The 23,977-nt window shown below is 41.3% G+C and overlaps 1 long non-coding RNA gene across 1 annotated transcript; it reads left to right on the top strand.

The window, feature by feature from the left end:
* The first annotated feature begins 3,560 nt into the window (after positions 1 to 3,560).
* Positions 3,561 to 23,555, top strand: LOC128152895 (uncharacterized). The gene is made up of 3 exons (XR_008238786.1): positions 3,561 to 3,760; positions 21,018 to 21,148; positions 22,213 to 23,555. It is a non-coding gene; the product is annotated as an uncharacterized LOC128152895 (long non-coding RNA).
* The last annotated feature ends 422 nt before the right edge of the window (positions 23,556 to 23,977 follow it).

Here is a 23,977-nt window from a genome sequence, read left to right as displayed (position 1 = left end):
TTTGAACAGGGCTGTATGACAACGGTCATTCATTGACTGTTTCCATTGTTTTTTTCTTCTTAATAGTCCTTTCTGCCTCTCTCAATGGATTTGAAAAGGCTTAGACAGGCATTTATATTAAGTGAGCCTATTAGAATTGTTCAAAATGGTCCATTTCTATAAAATATAAAGCACTTCAGAGGAAAATAAATAGCAAGCATTCTTTTGCTTGGAAGCAAAAGAATTTGCCCCTACCTGTTCTTACTGACACCATATTATTTTAATCCATCTTTCTCCACTGCTTGGCTGAGTATACTTTTTTTCTTATCTGTAATCACCAAGACTGACAACTTAGCTATGTTAGCTACAATCACATGCCTCTTCCCACTGACTAAATACTTAATGGCATACTCTTGTCATGATGGAGATGACTCTGTCAGAGATCTCATTCTAGTTTTACTATGTATTGGCTGCTTCTGTCCTTTGTGAAGCATAGGAACACACCTATTTTTGTTTAGAGACAATTCCACAGGTGACCTGCTGGTTGTTCTGCACCAATTGCACCACTGATAATTTGTTGATGTTTATCTTTATGGGTGGGTCTGAAATACCCGATTGTAATCAGTTGGCAATGGTTATCCAATGAGTCTGTGAGAGAGCCAGGAACAGAGTCTACAGTAACCACTAACGGCAGGTTTGCTCTTGAATCTCTGTTGCTCAAGGCCTCCATTCTAGCAGATAATTAGATTGTTCTTGCCAGGTCTGTGTTCTTCTGCAGCTCTCTAGGATTGTGTCATAAGTAGACAGGTCCACACAACAGTTTTGTCAGGCTGGAAAGATATAGTCTTGAAAAAGAAAAAAGGATAAACAAAAGATAAAGAATAAAGAAAAATTAGAAACGTCATTCCCAAGGGAGTGTTCCTGACAATCTGTTAACTTTTCATTGGTGTGTTCATAACCACTTCCAAAAAAATGTCACAAACTCTTAGCAGAGCAGCTTGAACCTCTGCTGATGAATTGAAGGAAATTTGTTGTAAAGAAAATACATCACATGAAGTTAACCCACAATAGTGGATCAGCCAAAAACAACACCACGGAACAGGAATTCCTTCAATTTAACAATACCATAATCTCATTGCTGGCTGAGCAGTAACATTAGAAACTGCACATATAACACCTTCCCTTACAGCTGAAGTTTGGCAGTGGTGACTTTAAAAAAAAAATCCTAAAAACAACCTTAATCTTCAGCCTGGATGCATTTGTTTGATTAAGAAGATTTATGAGTTACCCACTTACAGAGTCAAATCAATGTAGTGTTAAGATTCCTATGCTTTATTCCAGGCATATAAGTAATGTGTTATTCAAAATAATACACTGCAGAATAGTTCAAAGCTGAACTGTGAGTGCTTCATTGCATGAACTGTGGAGGAGTGCTGATTTTCCATCACTCTGTTATGTGCTTCAGTCACTGTAGTTCTGTCTCCTTCTGCAAGGCAAACTTGACCTGACTGTGCTTTCCTTAATTACATCGCTTTCATTGAAAGGAGAAAAGTAACCACTGTGAATCATGCTGTCAAAAACCTAGGCACCACCTTCCATATTTCTTCATTTACATTATAATTGAGTGCCTTTTGGTCCAAAAACTAATTCCTTGCAAAGCTAGGGTAAAAGAGCTCTGTTTGAGGACCTCCTGGGTTCAGGAATTGGTGGCAATACGTTATTGCAGACATAGCACAGAGCAGCTGCATGGTCATCACCACAGCTCCTGACCTGCAGTAGTAGCTTTGACCTCCTCTATGTGCATGTATGGAGGGACTTTGAGAAACAGACCTGATTGCAGATCAGTAGGACAAACACAGACCTGTCTCCTTGGGCACACAACAGCTCTTGGCTGTTTGTCTGCTAGAGAAAGAATCACTGCACCAATACATGCAATTCCTGCACATTGCTTCTCTGGACCTTCTGCACCTCCCTGGCTCTGAGGCTCCAATATGCCAGTAATCCAGGCATATACTTGGACTGGGATTTGTTCCATCTAACTGAATGCCTGAGTTAGGAGTGCAGTAACACCAGGATCCATAGGTTAATAGTTCAGGATGCCATGAAAATCTTCTACACCATAGATTCTGTGATATTACCGGATCTTTTGGGCAAGGGAGGAGTGAGGAGCAGGAACAGGCTGTTTATTTGAGCAGGGATCTTTTCTCCCTTTCTCCCTCCCTGCTCAGATCTCCCCACTGCCCAAGCAGGTCCTGAGATATTAGACAAAAAAAGACAAGACAACTAAAAAGGGTTCCAAAGGTATTTTTCTTTTGTAAATCTCAGATTTGTAGAAACCCGGTTCAGGCATTTTGAAGATAGAAGGTTGCTAGAATGACAATAAGTTGGGGTTTGTATTAGGGAAAGGAGAAGAAGGATAGCAAAAACCAAACCGTTATTTCTTCTAGGACAGGAGGCTTCACAGGGAAAGAACTCTGTGTGAAACAAAGTGATTATTTCTGCTGCTATCGCTCTGAGCAGTGCAGGCTGTAACAGAGCTTCCACCATCATTCAGCTTAAATAATAATTTAGCCTTTCCATTTACAGCATCTGTACATCCTCCTGTGTTTAGCCACAGACTACTAAAACCCTATGCATATTAGTCAGTGATACGGACCTTTTTTCCCTACAGACATAGGACAGTTTCCAATCCATTTCAGAAAGAAAGATGAATTGGAATTGGGTTTGAAATGAGAGAACCTGAGCTCATTTCCCAGCTCCGCCATGTACATCTTGCAGTCTTGGGCAAATCTTAGCTCTGTCTATTCTGAGCTATTTGGGGCAGGTACTTTCTCATTTGCTATGCATACATGCGGTGCTTAGCACAAAGGGGACTCGAACCACTCATGAGTAACCAGTGAACAGATGGTAGTAAGTTGTCAGTGGGACTAGGTATTCCCACTCTGATAGTTTTTGTAGCAAATTTCATCTTTGAAAAAATCCTGCCAAAAGCCCAAAACTGAGATATGTAAAAGAAAAATTAAATTAAGGAGTCCATTTTCAAAATATCTCTTTCCCAGCTGTAAAATACAGAAAGGACTTTCCACTGTAGGAGCAGAGACACATTGGACATACTGGCAAAGTTCTGCTATAGCCAAGTGTCAGTGCTGTGCTTAGTTAAATCCATGGTAAGCTTGTCTTTTTGACTTCCAGAAATGGAGTAAAGGACTCTTTGGGCCAGATATTTCCTTAATCTCTTACTTGCTTTCACTCAGATGAGCTTTTTACAATTAGGAGTTTCCCCGTTTGGCAATACTTCTGCATTGTCACAGGCAGAGATGACATAATGAACTACTCTTACGCATATTCTTGAGCTCTTCTGGGTAAAAATAGTGACCCTCAGCTTTAATCTTCAGAACTTCGTGTCTCAGTGCAGCTATTCTAATGACAAGGGTGAGCAGATCTGCCTAAGGCAGGAAACAGATGTATCCTCTTATTCTTAACATAAATTTTGGGGGTTTATTTTTTGGTTAGCTGCAGTCCTAATCTCACTTTTGATCAAGTGCAGAGGAAAAGAGTAATTAGTGAAGTATTAGTGTTATTATTATTTCCTGACATTAACTCTCCTGCTACTTGTCCATCCTTTTCTCAGGCCCAGCAAAATGGTGTGTGGGTTTAACAGACCAAGAGCATTTTTTATTGCTGGTTCCTCTCTGCGCTCTGAAGTCATACTGCGTTCACTCTACTGAGCTAATAAAAAAAGAAACAACTCCTATTGAACGTGGCCACAGTTACGTGGGTGGTAAGTGCCTTATAACAGCATATCTTATGCAGGAAGGGGAATACATTTTATTAGTGTAGTTTTCATAGTTGAAGAAGTGTTTTCCAAATGCACTGTTTTATCTGCAAAGCAGATAAAAATATAGTTTATAACAACTATATTATTGTATAGCAACATATAATAACTAATATCTATTAGTATGACTATTTGATTTTAAAATTAATGATTCATTTTTTTAATATGGCTCTGAATGATACAAAATTGCTATTTGGCTTAAGCCATCATACAGGTGGCCGAGGTACAAAGAGATGAGTTGATTTACCAAACATCTCAGCCAGGAACTGGCCCCTCATCTTCTGAAGGTGAGACCTACAACTAAGCACAGGAGTTTCTTCCTCCCCATTGCCTTCCACGAGCATGAGTTCCTCAGCATTTCTGACACCTCTTTACTTATCCTATTGCAAGAAGCATAGTCCTTGTGTCATTTGTTGTGCAGCAGGCTGTACAAGCACATCCTTCCCTCCTAACATCTGGTCTGGATAGATACCCCAGGGACCATGAGAAGATGCAGAGTGGTTTTTTTTTTCCTCTCCCCTTTTCCCTCTTTTTTTTTCAGCTATTACATAATAGTTGATTTTTGGCTGGTGTAGTTATCCCTGGTGAAATGTTTTAGTTCCCTAAGCAGTAATGATAATACTTCAGACCATATTGCAAACATTTACGTAATTTTTTTATATAAACCTGCTGTATGTGTACCTTTTTAGTTACTATGGTCATTGTTCTCAGTATATCATAACTCTACAACATAAGGTAGTTATGAAAAGATATCCCTCCTGTATATTTCATTCTCTTAAGAACCAGAAATCCCAGGATATATTTTGAAGGCAAGATTTTCTAAGACAGACAGGCTTTTATTTAAAGTATCTGTGTATTAAAGCAGAGATAACCATTCAAGAAGCAATCATCTAGTCCATTTCCATAAAATCTTTTGATGTTTCTTTGTCATATTTAAATTTGTTTTCATTGTGATCAGCTGCTTTTAATATATTTTGACACTTAATTTAAAACCTACAATTACAGGTTAGAATCATCATGGCCACTGAGGCAAATTCATCTCTGAGGCAAGTCAGTGAAAATCAGTGTAACAGAGCGATCAAAAGTGCCTGCAACATTTCTGAATTTTTACCTCCCAGCATCAGGGCTAGACAAAAGTAACTGCTCTGCTAACAGGCTGGGGGCTCTTGCCTACATGTGGCAAAGCAGGAAGCGCACAGCTGTCTGTGCACACTGCAGCAACAGCCTCCCCTGGCAGGCACTATGACTACCAGGGTATTTCTTTCATAGGGTGAGTGGGTATTCCTCTCAGGCATCTGGATGAGCAGTGGTGAAACATGGAAGCTGAGGAGTAGCTGAAAAATAGCTACATGCTACCAGATCACTATCATTCCTTAGACTGTTGAACAGGAAGGGAAACCACCCTCTTCCATGCTTTCACGCATTTTGTTATGTTCATTGCTCAGAGATGTATTGCAACTCATAGTTAATCTTTTCAATCATCTCGTCTGTCCCCACGGAAACTTTGGATAGCAGAAAATAATGGCACAATACAATACAAGTTGCTGTATTTCGAAGCACTGGGCAGCAGATTACTTCTATGCAGCCTCCCCATTTTTCTTCCTTTTCTCTCTCCTTTTCAACGGGAATATTGAAATGGACAAACAATGCTGATTTCAAACTCAAGCTTTTAAAGGAAGCTTCTGTGCAAATTGGTGTGTTTAAAAACAAATCTGAAATAGTTCTTAACAGAAACTGTTCAACTAATCCAAGTATTTTAGTTTAGGTTACTAAACCAAATCCATCTAAACTGATACAGGGGACCCATCCAGAGGACCTGCCCATTGCTACAGCCATAGTTGTGTAGAGGAACTCTGATCTTTCAGATGAGACACCTCTAAGAGAGGCAGAATTTTTGCAATCAGAATGTGCTGTTATTTTTGGGGGGTGTGATAACAGGGTGATGCAGATTGGAAAGGCCTCATGTTACATCATCTTTGGTGATTGAAAGTAAAAATTCTTGAAATGGGTGGAGAAAGAATTGTTACAGTTCCCTGCCACCCTGAAATGATAAATGCTTGGAAAATGCCCAGAATGTTATTGAAGTGCCTAAAAAGTAAATATTTATTTTGTACACAAATCTTTTAGATCTGTCAGTAGCTGAATTTGATTATTCTTGTGTTGGTTTCTATTATTTGACTGGGTATTTGTAGACAGATGGCCTCTTGCAGTGTTAATAAAAACAACTTATGTAGAATGATTGGGCTGTGTAGTAATTGGGGAAATACTGAGGGATTAGGAAAGAGGATAGCCTGCCAAAACCTAGTTTCTGTTTATACACGTTTAATTCCATCTTAGAGCAAATTAAGCTTTTCTTTTAGAGGCATGTTCAGTTACTCTGATCAAGTAAGGCTGGAGTTTGGGATGCTGCAAAATTGAGGTTTGTAGGTCAAACTCATCTTCCTGTGATGTTTCACTGGTATAACAAAGAAAAGTGTATTTTTGAGTAGATTTTAATAGCTAAACCCCCTATACTTCTGAACCTGTGCCAGCAAATCTCTAAAATGCTATGAACTCCAGATGATGCAAGAAAAGCTGGGAAGGGACTGAGCTGTGAATAGAGCTGACCAAAAGACAACTGTCCCCTGACAATTTTATTTCACTGTGTATTGTTCCCCCAATCTACCTTTTGCTTTGTACTGCAGCATCCATAGAACTTTTGTTTCTTTAAAATCTTCTTAATCACAACTGTCACCCACTCTTATTTAATAAAATGTAAATAAGGAAAGTTTAACAAAGATTTAAAACCGTTAAAACTTTGTTTACAAAATCAGCACAAGTATTTGGCAAACTTTACCAACATGCAATGTTTTAAACTTGTTGACAATTTATGATGCGAAAAAAACTCTGCTTTGTCAATAATGCCATCAGTTGCTCCCCCTCTTCCTTCTCATCTCTTGAAAGAAAAATATGACCAGCTTTCTCTGCTTTAGGTTTTTAGGCGAGTCTTGAATGAAGATGCAAAATTTCACCTATAAGTATGAAGCATTTTGAAACACACTCATAGATGAGTGAGTTGCAGCAGGGGGAATAGAGAAGCCTCCCCAAACCTACTGTGGCAAAGACTTTTATTAGCCTAGAACTGGGAGGGAACTGAAAGTCAGATTCTTCCTTCCTGACCACAGAGATTTGCAATGTGGCTGTCTACACCTAAGCTAATTCTCTGCACAGCCTTAAAAATCAACGCAGAGAAAGATGCACTTTTAGGATGCTGTCTGCCCAGCTGCTTGCATCAGATGAGCTGCACTGTGCCAACCAAGTAGCCTTTTACCTCCGTGGACAGTTGAAGGAGCCTGCAGTGACTAGTTCAGACATAGTTGCCCCTACTGCAGGTACCTCTGCTTGGTCATCTGAATCGCACCCCAGCTGCCTGCTGTTTGATGGCTGTTCTGAATACCACAGCTCACTGACCGCAGTATATTGATACTTGTGCTGAAGCAGACGTAGCTCCCTGGCCTAAGTGGTGTTTCTCATCTTGGCTGTCGGTGCTGAGAAAGAATGCATCCTGTGATGAAAGGAAAGCATGTACAATGCAGTTCAAAGTATCAAAACTGTTTGCTGAGCTGGCAGGAAATTTAATTTAGCACATGGGACTTAATGCTGCAAAGATTAAATGTTCTTATTCAGATGAGAATGAAAGCCTTGTGATTGCCTTATCAACTGAAACATGTGTAGAGCTTCCAGTTACCAGGCCATAAAAGCACTGATATACTTGTGTGCATTACAAAGGTCTTCCTAGTCCTTCCTCTTGCGCCTCTGAAAATGGTTTAGCTAAGACAAGATGACTGACTGTACCACTGGCATAACCTTACCTAGTTTGCAGTTAAGCATATCACTGATACCAATTTAGCTCAACAGGGTCAAATGGGTGGGGTGCAGACAAGAGAGTATGAGACCAGGGCAGGCTGGGAAGTTCCCTCTTTCTTTTTAATTTATTTTTCCATAAAATTCTCCAGCTTTCATTAAATGATTCTAGTATTTATAAGTCTGAATTAACTTTTGAAGAAAGAAGCATCTGTGTTTTGATTCTTGATGAATTGTGTTCTTTCCTACAAGAAGCATCAGTGTCAGGGTCTAACCATGTAGATGTGCTACAGATTCCTATATCTTTACATCCTAGAGCCCTGAGCTGCAGATTGTTGGATGCTGGAGAAAACCTGCAGGAGAGACCCTGGGAAAGCATTACTACACGCTTAGCACACTGTTATTCTCTTCTTTTATTCCCTAGGCTTCTGCTATTGGCCACTGTCATTTACAAGATAGTGGGCTAACATGAGATTTGGTATCATCTGTCAGGTCTCACTTCCTGCATAACACAAGCACCTGCCATGGTGGCAGAGCTGTCACTGTTTGCCTGGTTGAGTTCCAGTGTGGCCAGTTCTACCAAACTTCTCAAATCCCAAGCGACACAGCACCGGGGTGGCACAACATGGTGCCTGGACTAGCAAGGCAAGCAGCTCGATGCTGAAATTCAGGGAGTCAACTGGTGGACAGTTCACTCAAGCAAGGCCAACACTAGCAACGTTCATGAGACTGAAGAGCAGCAGAGATGCTCCTTGGGCAGAGATGGAGCTCCCACCAACTGAGGTCCTCTCAGGGTCCTGTGGCAAGTGGTGTGGGTGTCTGTTCTCAGGTGCTCAAAATTATCTTCCTGCTCCTACCAAAGTGTGCTTATGTAGTAAGGATCTGTATAATGCTACTTCAGTAAAAACTCATAGAGGAAGATAATACAGGATATTCTTAACAGAATATTAATCAGAGAATATTAATAATATTTATAAGAGTATTAAGAATAGCCATGGAATTTCCAGTTTTCATAAGAGCTCAAACCTTTTTCAGGGTGCTTTATGAAGTCAGCCTGGCATCATTTTCCTGGTGGGAAGTTAAGAGCAGCTTTTGTAGGCAAAATATAGAAAACTGAGCGCTCTGCATTATAGTTTAGAAGATCAATAGATCTCTTTGTTTAGGGATCCTGATGTTAAAGGAAGAAACCTATTTATATGCTGCCTTAGCCTATTAGCCTTGGTTGTTACTAATAAAAGTCCTTTCAGAGCACTCTGAGTGATCAGTCTTGAACAACTTTCCATAATCAGCAAAAGCATTAGATAGGAAAAAATAGACAAGAAAAAAAGCCTCCTTTAAGTCTGCCTTTCTGCAGGCAATGTGTCTTTGGGTATGAATTTCAGAGTGGGTAGAGAACACACTTCTGCTTGGCATGGAAATACATACTAAGTGGAAATTAAAAAAAAATACTCAGGAAGTATTCTTAGCTTATCAGTTCTATGGGTGTATTAGTAACTTAGATGAGAATAGTTTTCATGATGAAAAGTTGACTGTGCATGCTTCTGAACTGTTATTGCAAAATAAGAGGAAGGGGGAAGTTTAATAACTAATGTTTTGGGTTGGGCTTTTTTTCTGTGCTTTTACATATCTTTTAACAGCTGTGGGCAGGGGAGCATGGAGCGGACATGTTTCTGTTCTCAAATGGAAAAAAATAACCTTCAGAAATTTTCATTGGACAACATTCAAAAACTAAGAGCATTTAAATTTTTCCCCAGGCAAAAGAGGCCATTTTATGAAAAGACAAATTGCAGGAACCACCCAAACAGACCCAAATTTTCAAGAATTTTTTCCTAGGTTTGTTTTAACATAGTCTTCATTTTCACACCCAACCTATTGGTTTAGTTAGAAAGCACTACATGTACAACTTTTAGATAATGAGAAAAATCAGTTAGTAAAACAATATTTTAGAGGAAGGTCAACATTTTACAAATGTGAGTGTCTAAAGTTATGTTAATAAATGTTTAGGTTTAGCCTCCTACAGAGGAATATATTGCTTTTTCGTAAAATTCCGTTGGAGATGAGAACAGGTGCTAACTTGAAAGTCAAATTATTTTTCTAGAAACATATATGGATTCTGAGGTACAGATTTTCTTTCTAGAATGTGCAAAATCAATGCTATCTGAGCTCCTAATGTATTTAGGCCTTCTAAAAATCCTTCTTCATGGACTGAGACCTTTAACATTCAAGTTTAAATTCTGTTTTGCTCAAGAGTCCGCATTGCTGCTATCTCCCCATCAGAGCTGATGTGGACTGGTGGGAAGTGTTTAGCAAAAATCTAGCCTAGGCAATGCCAGAGACGCTCATTCTTGCATTTTTGGGAAGTACTTCAAGACGGCAGTGCAGTAGGGCATTTAGTTGGTGTGTTACACTCCAAGCCCAGATGCAGCCACGTTGCCTTCAATGAACTGCTTAAATGCTGCAACTTAAATAGCTGTGAGTACTCCGCCAGATCAAAGGCTGACAGTCTGTGCAAACAGTCAAACACCTGCCAACTGGAGGCTTTTTCCTATACAGTGGGACCCCCTGCCCCAGCTTTGTTTCTTTACCATCCTGTGTCATACCACCTCTTCAATTCCCACAGCCCCCACGGAAAGCATCAAATCTCTTTAGTGACTGAATTAGCTATTTGTTTGCCTTGTAGGCAGACGTGAAGGACTGTGTAATGGGACAGTGCTGATGTTTCCACAGTCCTCCTGGGAAGCTCTCCTTTGCATTATTTTGGTGCCATATAAGGGTCTTAGTTTTTATAAAGGTTGCTTTTGGACACTGGGTTTCTTGCTAATTCTTGCTAATTTCAGCTGGCTGGGGCTGATGCCAGCTCTCTGCCTTGCCTGACCTCCTGTGAAGAGGAAGCAAGATGATCCTTTATTTTTTCACAACCGGTCTCCAGAGGAGGAATTCCCCATTCAATCTGCAGTGCGCTGCAATGCAATTCCCTCCTGCTGCCCTCTTCCCTCCTCTCTTTGCTGTAAATTGCAAGGACTTCACCACTTAGCTGCAAGCCTCCCTTGGCATCTCCCTGTACCTGTAGCAGATAGGCATTATTTTCACATAGCTCCCTTCAGACCTATGAGTTTGGCTATGGAAACTTTGAATGAGCTGAAGAACTGCGGAGGATGGGTACAGTTGTAAAAATTGCCCAAAGCAAGGAAGTCAGATGTGCAAGAGAGACCAACAGCAGTGCTACAGTGTCAACACTAGTGAGTCATCTCCCTGTTGGAATTAAACACAATGGTGACACTGCCCAGCAGTGACCCAGAAGACTAGGCCACTGCCTTTCTTGCAGATAAGTAGTTTATTTCCACCCTCTGTAAGACAAAGGTCTTTCTTCTTTTCTCTAAGCTGATGAAAACACTCTCTGTTTACTGACTTCAGTTACTTTAAAGCAACTTATGTGTATTATATCATAGCCAAGCTCCTTGGCATTTATGCAATGGGAAAAAATTCAGATGAGTAAACTCATGTTTTATGACTCAGCAGACATAGTCTCAGTTTCTGGCTCTCACACAATCTCTTTCTGCAACCTTGGGCAAGCTACTTAATTGCTTTCTGTGCCATCTGTAAAAAACTTCCCTTCTCTGTGTCTCCTATTTTATCCATCACCTCTTTATTGCAAATGTTATCCTATATATTTGTATAGCACTTACCAGCAAAGGAACTTTGCTCCTAGTAATCCCTAGGCATCACTGGAATTAAGCGTAAAGTAGTAATATCTGAGCAATCAAACCATGCCATTTCCTTATTTCAACCTACAGTCCTTTAACCTGTCCTCTGGATGTCTTCCAAAAATTGCCAAACTAGAAACTAAAGGACTAATAAGAATGTATCTCCTGTCATGTAGTTCAGCTACAGGTTCCAGAAATAGGGAACTTACGATGCTGAAAGACTGAGCACAGATGCCATGCCAGTGGGGAACAAGGCTGCAAAGGGAGAATTGGAGCCATGAGCTGCTTGGCAGTTACTGCAAAGAGTGAAATTCTATTTATTCACTGTAACATTCTCTGTCTCATTTTCTTCCTGCCAGAGTATTGTGCATAGGTGGCAGAATCCAGAAAACATGCTTTTCTGCCTCCCCATGTGTGTCATGCTTAGAGTTATTAGGGGATGCTTTTTTTCCTACTGGATTTGCACCTGAGGTTCTGCCTCCTGTAAGACATCCCCAGGTACAGATCAAGGAAGGGGAAGGTAAAATGCTCCCTAAAGAGTCATCTTTGGAGCCTGGGAGAGGTTGCAACACATGATATACCTCTAGACCTGTGTCATCAGTAAGCATATGCCATGTAACTAAAAAGTAGTATTGAAGTTCAGGCAAATCTGACAATAATCATATTAGTAGACTTTTAGAAGAAATAAGTGCTGAAGAAGGGAATAGAAGAGAGCAGACATATACATCCACCAACCTTCCTTCTTGATCAGTTTCAGGTGGGCTCAATTTTGCCACTCGGAGGCAACTGTGTGGGACTTGTCTCTTTTGGTAGTACCCAAGGGCTTTATAAGTGTTTGCATGGCAGTGTCTCCCTGTTTGCTCTACTCTCACAAGCCTACAAGGAACATTTCTGTATCAAGACTTGGGAGATTCTTCAGCACTGCAATATCTCCTGCAGTGTGAAGTAGTTCTCAGAATCTCCCTATAGCAATCTGCTAAGGTATGTGGGATAATTCTGCTTATTGAGCTAGGCCAGGGTTTTGTACAAGGGATGAGAGGACAGCACAGTCTTTCCAGAGTCCTGCTCCAGTTGGAGGCAGACTTCTGTGGTCTGTTTTGAAGTGCTGGACGTTTACATTTTGCTTTTCCTGTTGGAAGAAATAGATCTGGCAAACAGCCAGCAAGCTATTTCTGGAAAACTACTTTCCTAATAATTAAAAGCACCTGGGCAGACTTTCCTTGTCCAAACAGCACTGCCTAGCCAGGCCTTTAGGGACAGAGATTCAGATACTGAATGGCTTTAGCAGTGGCAGGAACATAGGAATTCAGGGTGCTCCTTCTTTACTTTACGCACCTTGAATGTCCGTTTGCAATCCAAGGTAAAGATGACAAAGGACTGAATGAAAGTCTGACCTGTAAAGTGTCAAAAGCTCCTCAAAAGCCAGACTTTCATTCTGGCTCTGCCAGGTGTTCAGAGATCATGAGATGAACTTAATCATGTATTCTTCCCCCACCCCCAAACACTGCCTTCTGGGTTATGATCCTTTAGGGAGCTCTTGGATCATGTTTCTGGGCTTACACCTGCAATCAGTAGGGATCCAATCATACTTGATTTTAAAGAAAAGCTGGGAGTCTTTCCTGCTTGTGATGCAAATGCAGGTCCTTCTGCAAGGAAAAAACCCACTGTCATGAGGTTGGCAGTCAAACTGTTAAAGGTGGTGGTGCTGTAGTTAAAATTAAATTAAATCAGAGAAATTGACATTACTGCAATTATTTATAGTTGGATGGAAGCAAGATCAGACTTTGCACTGCATTTAGGCAGCTTCTACTTCCTTACTAGCTTTACTAGTCAATAGGTGCCTCTTAGAAAATACACTGTGTCTACCTGATACTGTCTGGGGAGGGAACGGGGACTGGCAGGGTACCTTGAGAGATTTTCTGTTGGCAAACAGCTGTCTTCCAGCTTATTTTGCCAGAGCCTAGATGAGGCAGTAAAGCTTGCATGGCTAAAGCATGTTGTGTAGTTAGTGGGATACCAGAAAGGAATATGGCCCACATTTGTGGATAAATGAGTTATGGAAGTAATAGGCCATGTACAGCAGTCTTCTGTGTCCAGAAAAGGAGGGCTGAGGAACAAAGGGAGAGAAATTGGGGAATCTACTTGGCAACTACCCTCTAGAAAGGAATAGCACCACCACTGACTGCTAAAATAAATTTTCCACTTCTTCTGTTTTTCTCCTATAGCTATTGTTTTTCTTTTGCCTATGCATGCCTTAACCTCTACCTCAGCCATGCTTGTATACAGTGTCCCAAACTCCAGTAAGACACACCAGAAAGGTCAGTTCCTACAAGAAAGGGAGGAATTACTGCACCAAACTAAGTAGATTATTTACCTTCCTATCTTAAATCCTGTAAAGAATAATCTAAATTATCTCTCTTAACTATAAGGCTTGTTTAGGAAATGAAAACTTTTAACGAGCATGTAGACAGCAATCAAGATTAATCTTCATGTCTCTCAAGACCTGGACAAACCAAAGCCTGAGGACCTCTTCAGAAGGACAGCAGCAAACAGAAGTTTTGATAGTTAATCCGAATCTCTTGGTTACTGAGATCAACATATTTATGGGTTTAACTTCAATTTTGAATCTTCTACCTTTAGACAAAAAATTGCTGCATCCTGGAGATACGTACTTTCTGTAGAATCAGAACTGGCTAATAGACTAGGTAAAATTGATGCTGGGACAAATGATTTAAAGAAAAAAAATTGGATCGTATTTATCTCATGAAACCATATATTAACAGTAAAGGCAAGATTGAGTTCTGGTGCAGAAGGAATATGCTTTCTAGAAGAGAAACATAATCAGTTTTATTCCCTAGATTAATTAAGTATGCTGGCTATAGGAAATGAATTAATTGTGCAAATGCTCCATTTTGATTCCCTCTGATAACCACTAAGAAGCACAAGCACATCCTTCATTATCTCCTGCTTTTCTGAGCTGCAGGGATTAGAAATCTCTCAAAAGGACATACCACCTTGAAACTACAAGACATCTACCTGCCTGGGACCCAGGCAAGGCTGCTCAAATCATTATGGTAGATAGGCATCTTTTTCCCCTGTATCAGTAGCTAAGTGTCCGTCTTAAGAGTATATTAGATCAAAGAAGTCAGTGACCGAGAGCGAAGAGCTTAGTCCTAGCAGAAAGCCTCAGCACTGTCTGGTTTGTGGAAGATGACAGCATAGTCTGACAGAAAACCCATGCAATGTGTTTATGGCCACTTCTGCAGTGCTTGCAGCCACAGATTGAGTCCTCCCTCTACTTTGGCTTATGGTGCAGCAGCAGCAATGCTCCTTCAACTAGAAAAAAAACTAGTTTCAGTGTTTCCCTGCTTTTGACTTGCTGCTTTCATGCTGAGGTTCTGGACAGTTTGATTTGTTCCTTATCAGCTGCTTCAAATCTTTATTTCCTTGCTTTGGTATCACCTGGAGGTATGAGTTTGTGGAGAAATAAGGCAGTAATTTTCTGCCATGCCCTTGATATGTTTCCCCCTCACCCTATTCTTTTCCTGTTTCCTCTCTCCCTGGCTACTCTTACATTATTTCTTGCCAAAAAGGAGTGTTTTTACAGTGACACAGTTAATTTGAGTAACTGTACTGCTGTAGAACCACGTAAGGTATATACCTGAAAGGAGTTACATCCTTAATCTCAACTAGCAACAGAGGTGACAGGTACAGCTCCTTAGCCAGTCACTCATGGGGGCTAAAAGACAGACAAACCCACACCACCTCTGGCAGAGAATATAGTCGGTAGAGCCATTGCCCTTCTGTACTAGCTTGCTTTGGAGTTAACCCTGCTCTGCAGCAATTAGCAGGGAGAACAAGTTTAGAAAACAATTGATTGCTCGTTTTCATATCCTGCAAAGCTGCTGAAACAGCATATATCTGTGTAGATGCACTTTGGGAAGTTCAGGATCTTTAGCAAAACGGAAGTTTTCCATTTTAAGAGAACAGATTATTCACCCAACCTTTTCAAGCTGTCAGCTGTAAAATTAACTTGGACTATTGCTGTTGAGTACCTGTTGAAGCAGGTTGAATCTAATCCATCAGTTTTTAAAAGGATCTGTACCTCCCATATGGTTTATTGTTAGTTGTTGGTGTGACTTCCTTGCCTTTTGGACCCTTGTTTTCTCGGGGAGCAGAAGTACTGTTTGGAACAGCCTGTTATTTAACTGAGGAATTGCAGGTGGAAGCATCGCACATGGAAACTAGTAATCCAAAGAGCAATCTGTTGGTGTATCATTTTTGTTCTTAAGCAAGTGCATAGTATTAGAACATGGGGGAACAGCAATAGCAATACTTCATTATTTGATTTGTAGCTTATTATTTCACTGACTAGAGTTTAGTGAGCGTAAGAGCTTTTCCCAATAGCATCAGGAAGCTGTATAGCACTGACTGTTCAGGTGGTAGATAGCAGGGAGTTTTTTAAAAATAGGTATTTAAAAAAAATGTTATCGAAAAACAGAACCTGGGATTTTTTAAAAGGATGTAAGCAAGCTGGGCACTCAGCTCTCATTGAGAGTTGAAAGGCCAGCATAAGGATTTGGCCAGCTAAGCCTCAGCATGTCTTAAAGGATGTTTAGGGCTGTGGTGCTACAGTAAATAGCAGTTGTTGCCAAAACATCATTTCCAGTCAGACAGGACAAGTAAATGAACAGAGATCAGAGCGCATCACCAGGCATTAGAATTGCAAGTACAGGGATGCAAATTCGCAGCCAGGGGGTTCAGCCATGCTAGCTGGGATGTGAATTGATAATTTTTTGATGTCAGCTTTTGTTTTCTTCCCAGGCAGATGTCTTCCTAGCTTTCTTGCCATGTTGCTTTTCAAGCTCAATTGCTAGGTGTTACTGCCAAGATGCTTGAAACCGTCCCAATTCAACCACAGTGGTTTGAGCACAGTAAATAGGACCTAATATCCACCAAGAGAAGTCTTAGGATATCTTGCTGATCTTGGTCTCTCGGTGCTGGGTGCCAACACTCCAGGGATTTAGTCTCACCTCTTCCTTGCTTTTTGCCTTTTTGCTTCGTGACATTTTTTGCATACCTTTGTAAAAAGCAGGAGATGTTTAGCTTAAAGCTGGTATTTTTGCAGGAGAATACTGGTTATATGTAAAACAGGCCAGTTGTGCTCCAGCCAGTAGTTTTATTGCTCAAATAACTGCTTTTTCCACTTTATTATGGTATTGCCAAATGTAGATTGCTATGAAAATAGTATATGCTTCAGTACCATGTGTGAAATGAGTACAAGAAGATATGTCTACATCACTTTTAGGGGCAGTCTCTGCAATGGAGCAAGCGTTAAATGACCCTGAAGACTCTAATTACTCCCCTAGGATGCTCATAAATGGTCCTTTCCTGATACAGTTGATATGCATCATGCTTGGAAGACATCTGCAATTTTGCATCATTTCTCCACATTATTATTTATATTTCTTGGGGGGATAAGCAAAAGACATTATAAAAGCCCAGCATTCAAACTGTACCCACACCCCAATTTGTAATGTCAGAAGAAAGGGAAAAGGAGGCTCAGTCATTTTGTCAAAGATTTCAACACGTTTCATTTTTAACCTTTTAATTTGTTCCTTCTTTGGTGGATATCTGTCACTTTGGGATTTGAGAGGTCATCTGTGACTCTAGAAATGACAGTCCTCTGATGTGGAAGTTAAAGCATCAGTGGTTTTGCAAGTGGTGTCACAGAACCATGGTTTTGCTGACAAGTTTCTTAAGCTTTCAGTTCTTAGAGGTGGCAGGATGTGTTGTAGGACATCATGGCAGATGGGACTTCCGGACAGCATAAGCTGTACAGCCACTTCCTTTTCTAGTGCCCTTGACAGAGGTCCCCTGTCATATACACACCTGCTAGTTTACACTAGACAGGTGACTTCACTCATTCACTAGCGCAGACTCAGCTATTGTAACGTTTTGTAGTACAAGTTTAGAAATTAGCTTGGTGTTATTTCATTTGGATTATATGGTGTCATTTGGGGGACTTAAATAGTAATTGAAAGTGATTCCGCTTAAGTTTATATGCTGAAAAACATCTATGCATTTCTTTAGTAAGCAGGAGGACAAGAACAAAAAAATTGGCAGGTGGAGAAGGGGAAATCTTTCTGCCAGCTACACAGGCTGCCAGCTTCTGGTATTTCCCAGAATCCTGCCAGTCACTGCTTCGTCTTGCTCTATATGCCACCTCAGACCTCTCTCTCCTGCGTGGGGCAGCTGAGCTATGGCTATGCCCTTTGGTAGTCCCTACAGAGACTGCCTATCATGAACATCGCTTTCCTCCTGCCCTTTCTACAGGTCTGAGTAAAACTCTGCTGTATATTTATTGTGCTAGAGCCCTTTGCAATCCATGACATTACTCCTGGCTGAAGCCTAGTGATTATATGGGACCTTGCATTTGTGAGACAAGCGGTAGGACCATGACCTCTTCCCTACTCGCACTGAAAACACAGTCCATTTGTTGCTGTATAGAAGATGACCTGTTTAAAAGGCTGGTGTCTGTTTGAACTAGAGTCACTTACAAAAATGTTCTGTTGTGTGGGAAGTAGCTCAGGTGCTGCAGGTGCTTTGTGTGCTAGTATGTGGAGTTTTAATGCATATTTTCCCTTCAATTATTATGCAAAAGATATCCTTCCGCCCACCTGCCTTCCCACACAGGAAACTGGCCACTGAATGAGCGTAATAGACTGAAGGTGTTACCTACCTCCAAAAGTCATTTTCAGTTACTGCACTTTGAAGTCTTGTTGAAAGTTGGGTAAAAAACCCACAAAAGCTTGTTTTCTATTTGTTATCTTTGCTACCCCCCACCATGACAACAAAAACTGTCTTTCTCCTCCCCCTCAGTCAAAATAAAACCATCCCAAACCTGTCCTAACCAGAACTCAAGTTAACTTTCCTCTTGTAAAAAGTGACATGTTGTCTTTGAATACCCTCTCTGCCCATGTTTTACCCTCCATCTGAAAGATGGCTCTGCCAGCAGCTCAATACACCTTTAATTCCTTGTAAGGAACACGAGAAAAATTAAAAAAAAAAGAAAAAGAAAAAAAAAAGTACTGTTTAGGAGTTACAATACTACACAGCAGTCCCCAGCCAGTACCTCCTGCAGCTACAGGCTGTGGAGAGCTTGTACCAGCAGAAACCATGTTAGAGGCACATCCAATATCTGAAACGTTTCTGCATCACTTCTAATGGTAGTACCATCCCCAGATGCAGTATTTAGCCACTTTCTGCTTTTTACCAAAGCTGCTGCTGAGGGTAGTGTAGTGTTTCCTGTGAATTCTTCAATTTCTGCCTGCAGATTGACACCCCAGGAAGGTCCTCAGCACTCATGAAGACATTAATCTCAATAACCTTTCTATGAGTGTAACATCCTTCCCATGACTGCTTTGCTCTCAGGGAGGATTTCTGATCTAATGTCCAGTATTTATCATGTCCCTGATGAGCTCAGGCAAAGAGACTGAATTGTGTGCTGTGATCTTTCATTTGAACTACAAACATGAACCAAAATACATTTGTACCAATTTATGTTCTCTTTTGTTACTACTTTTATGTGTATGTAAAAAAAAAAAAAAAAAAAATCCCTTCTACTATTGAGATCTTAAGTCAATCTTTTTAATTTCAAGTTTTTTTAAAAGTAGAACTGCATCTGTTCCTGGGACAACACTGTACATTACATTCATGTACAATTTAGTTTATTCTCCCCTTATTCCTCTGTTGCAATGTAAAAGGGACTTGTAGTCCTGCTTTGTGAGTTGTTCCCAAGAGACTCATCTCTGAGTTCAGTGGTACATGGAAGCCTGAAGGACCCTTTTTAGGGTCAGAAGAAGTGGTGTAAATAAGAGCCAGAGCAATGTCAACCGGAAGGAGCGCTTTCGGCTTACATAGCTTCAGGGCACTGAGCAATGATGGATAGGACAGAAGTCCACTTGTCATTCTGTGTGAGTCACATAGGTCCCATCTTGTCTGAATTTGACAACTTGCAATAGCAAGCAAAAACACACAGCACTTTTTGGACCTCAGTTTGAAACCCGTAACAAGAGTGCTTCCTCTCTTATGAATGACAATAGTAACATACGCTTTCCTTGCCGTTTTACCTGCCTTGCTTACTGAAATAGCAAGCTGATGCTAGCAGACTTGTTTCTTGCTATATGCTTACACAGTACTTTGTACAGTGAGGCTGTTTTGGACATTGCTACTGTAGGCAGCTAAGAAATGCCCTGCTTGGTCAGACCAATAATGAAGTCATCCAGCCCAGTATCCTGTCTCCAGCAGGGGCATTAGGAGATTCTGTTTAGGAAGAGCAAACAAACCTGCCTGCTATCTGAGGTCCATTCCCAGCATCCAGAGTCATCAGTTAGGGATGTTACAGACTCATCTCTGCCTTTTCCCTGTTTATGGACATGTCCATCAATTTGTCTACCCTCTTTTTGGAACTGTTCATACTGTTTGCCTTGAAAACTTGCTGTGACTACAAGTCCACTGCCTGCTATGTAAGAAAGCACTTTATTGTATGTTAAAGAAATATCTTATTAGTGTTAGTGATCCCTAGTTCTAGGTGGGATTTAGTGAACAAGCTTTTTGTTCATCTTATTTCCAGGTAGCCTTCTCCTCTCTTAATTGAAAAGTCTCAGCTTTTTAAGTCTCCCCTAGTAAGACAGCTGCACCATCATCCACGTAATTTTAACTGCGCTTCTTGGTCCATTATGTCTTTCCTGCAACGCTGAGAGCGCAATGGCACGCATTAGTCAGGATGTGGGTACACCTTTTACACATTGGCAAAACGATGCTCTCTGCATTGTTCTCAACACCCTTCCTGATGACGCTGAACAATTTGATGCCTCTTGTGGCTGACACTGCGCATTGAGCTGATGAATGAAACTGAATAACTAATGAGAATGTACTATTGTGATCAAGGCTGGCTGTGGTATGCAGTTAAATATAGCCATACTGATTTTATTTTTATTTTTTTTTTAGAAACCATATTTAATTGCCAGTCTCAGTGAAAGACAAATATTATTAGCCAGGGCAACTGGTCCAAATTGGACAGCTTTGGGTCGCTATATTTTTGCAGTCTCCCCTTTCTCTCTGCTCAGAGCATTAGTAGTATACCTTACTGTATAAACTAGAGTACCCATAAGTAATAAGCCTGTACATTCTTCCTGGATTTGTGTGCAAGAGCCCAAGGCGACTTTTAAACTTAGGTCTCTTGTTCAAAAACTTGATTATAAGGATGTGGAAATACTTCTTTCTGACGCTTCCTTTTGAAGAGGTTTTATGACTCAGATGCACAAATTAACTTCCAGATGAAAGTGTAGTAGAAGCTTTAGCCCAGGAGCAGCACCTACCCAGTTTTATAATCCTGTCACACATATAGCTTTAATAAAAGCCTGTAGAATAAACAAAACTTACCTACAGCAACAATTGGGCAACAGCAGTTGTAATTCAGGGAATTTCCAGCAGATTAGTAACAAGCTGTGAAGAGCCTGTGGCCTAAAATGCAACCTTAAGCCTCTAATTCCTAGGAAGTTATTTGTGTTGTGATGGTTATTGCTGCTGAACAATTAACACCTGGAAGACTTTAAAAAATTCAGCTTTTAATTTCTCTTTTCCATTTTCAGCATGTGAAATCTCTGATTCTGGCATGAATCACAGCTCTCTGCCATCCAGCTCTTCCCTGAGGTCTGCATGGCTAGCAGTCAACCAGAGCATGCTATAAAGAGCAGAGGCATTGATCCAAGGAAGCAATCAGGTACACGTGTGATACTTTCTGCACAGAGCTCTCAAAATCTAATCAGAAAAGCTTTTTTGGAACATTCCTCCTAGAATTTTAAACAATCTGGAGGAGACAAACATTTCATCAGAATCTGTACAAAAAAAGTTTGATTGCTACCAGTTTGTGGTTTTGGTTTTTTTTTTCCAATTAATCAAATGGAAATCACACTTCTGTTTTAGGTTACAAAATACACTTTTTAGTGCCCTATGTTTCTTGGCACTTTCTTTTTTGTGGCCATCTTCTTCAGCATATTTGAGCCTATTCAAATGTCTATGAATCTTGGTAGCTCAGTCCTTCAGTGCAGACAGAGCTATGTCCCTGACTGCATACTTCCACACTCAAGAAATGTCTCTGGAAAGGAGTTAGTCCTTTTCTTGAGGTCTGGTAACAGTCAGTCAGAGATGTACCCTAAAACAGTAACAAACCTCCTATGCTCTCTTTGTGCCAGTTTAACCTACTATGTATAAATCCTACTGATGACTGGCACTAGTTATGGTTATAATTAAAGATACACATTAAGGTAATTTTATACTACAGTCCTAGAAATACTCTGCTTAGATATCTCTACAAGCAAATTTAATGCAGTCCTCTACTATTTTGGATGGTCCAGAAATGAGACTGTCTCCCAGAACTTCATAGGCCTCCTAGTTCAGGTACTTGACATGTGAGTAGTTGTGAGGACTCAGCCACAAGTGTTATACGAGAAAGTAATTAATCACAGATTTCATGTAGCTTCTATGTGAAAAGCCCCACAGACATGGTGTGGAGAAAGAAGTTTAGCTTCCTGTAATAGTGATGTAGCTGCCCAGTTGCTCTCTGGAGCAAGGAATTAACATAGCCTACAAAATACAATGCCCCTTGCTTCTAAGTTGGGTTATGTGGCCTATTAAGGAAAGAAGAATGAGTGAACTTAAGAGTCCAGGGACATGTAGAGTCTGGGGATGGCAACATCAGCTTGAAGATACTTATGAATTTGAACAGGTCAGAATCCCACTTATTGCTGTCTCAGTGCATTTTTTTTTTATTATTTCCTCCCTCAGGGCTGGCTGCCATTACTGCTTAAATCAGTGGAGAGATTCCCACTGCATTTCAGGGGTAACTGCATTAGTTACTAGGTTGTTGTACTGGAAAGGCATGCAATTAAAAAAGCCATGTTGTTCTCACCGAGCTGGAGCCAAGGATGACCAACTGTGATTGCTCAAGTGCAGCTGTGCAGTGTAACCCTCATCTGCCACCATGAAGGTAGTTGGTTGCATTTTAGATGCAAGTGAAACCCGGCCTGGCCAGAAGCTGCAGTTTGGCAACACAGACCCACCGAGGCCCTGCCCAGGCATAGAGAGCTGCAACAAGAATTTCTTTTAAGAGTCAGAGCTGTAATTTCCAAATGGTAGGGTTGATCTGCAGAAGTTATCTCAGCCTAACAACTTCACTACAGCCGGTGAGACTTCTGGCAGGTGTGTGGTTTACCAGGAGGAGTCTTCAGCTGGAAAACAATTCTCAGGTGCTTTGCACTGAATGGAAAGTGTAGAAAAGGTGGTTTTACTAATGGTTTTTCTATAGTGTTTATTCCTTATTTGAATGCTCCCTAACATTTTTAAAGTACTTTTCTGAAGTAATTATTTTCTACAAATCTTGTTGATATAAAGGGATGCCCCCACACTGTTTATCTAACTCCCACTCTAAGTCTTAGCCTCCCGAGCAGTAAGGTATGCACATGCCCTTAACAGAATCATAGAATGGTTTGGATTGTAAGGGACCTTTAAAGGTCATCTAGTCCAACTCCTCCCATGCCATGGACAGGGACATCTTCAACTGGATCAGGTTGCTCAGAGCCCCATCCAGCCTGACCTTGAATGTTTCCAGGGGTGGGGCATCTACCACGTCTAGGCAACCTGCTCCAGTGTTTTACCAGCCACCCTCATAGTAAAAAATTTGTTCCTTACATCTATCTGAATCTACCCTCTTTTAGTTTAAAACCACTACCCCTTGTCCTATAGCAACAGGCCCTGCTGAAAAGTCTGTCCCCATCTTTCTTGTAGGCCCCCTTTAGGTACTGGAAGGCTCCTATAAGGTCTCCCCAGGGCCTTCTCTTCTCCAGACTGAACAACCCCCAATGCCCTTATTCTTGTGAGTCTTCCCATGAACTCCTGTGGAAATAGTTGCTTCCATAATGCTATGCGAATGTTTGAGGGCTCAGGAAAGACAGTGAAGTTACAAACACGTGAGCTCAAAACTTTTGAGAAAATGAAGACTGTCAGTGTTCCCATAATTAAAGATATGCTATGTAAACTCTGACCCTGTCTCTCCTTTTCCGTTATCCAAGATGAATGAAACATGAAACCGTGCATTAAGCCTGGGATGTAAGTAAAGGTTATAAAAGTGATTGCATTTGATGATGTCATGTCCTTTTTGATGACATGGATAAAACATGTCGAAATCAGTGCCTGGAGAGGGACGGGACTTTTTGGGGGGACCGCCTGGGGGTGATGAACGGCGCAATAAGCGGAGTCACTCACTGCAGCAAAACCGCGATCCCCAGCCGCCCGGGGCCCCGAGGGGCCGCGGCCGCCGCAGCGCCGCTTTCCCGCCGGCGGAGGGGAGAGCGGTAGAGGCCCCCGAGGCCGAGGTTAACTTCGTTTGACCACCGGCCCTTCTGCGTATCGCCCGGCCCCGAGCACCGTGCCAGGGGGGCGGCGGGGCGCAGCCCGCAGCGCGGCTTCCTCCAGGGGGGCGCGCGGAGGCCGGGAAACTTTCGGAGGGAGCCACTTCCTCGCGCGGCTCGGCGGGGGGAGATGTCAGATGCCG

Source organism: Harpia harpyja, chromosome 16 (assembly GCF_026419915.1).
Source record: "Harpia harpyja isolate bHarHar1 chromosome 16, bHarHar1 primary haplotype, whole genome shotgun sequence".
NCBI classification, from domain to species: Eukaryota; Metazoa; Chordata; class Aves; order Accipitriformes; family Accipitridae; genus Harpia; species Harpia harpyja.
The sequence above is the reverse complement of the archived record's forward strand: the minus strand, read 5'-3'. Positions and strand labels throughout refer to the sequence as shown.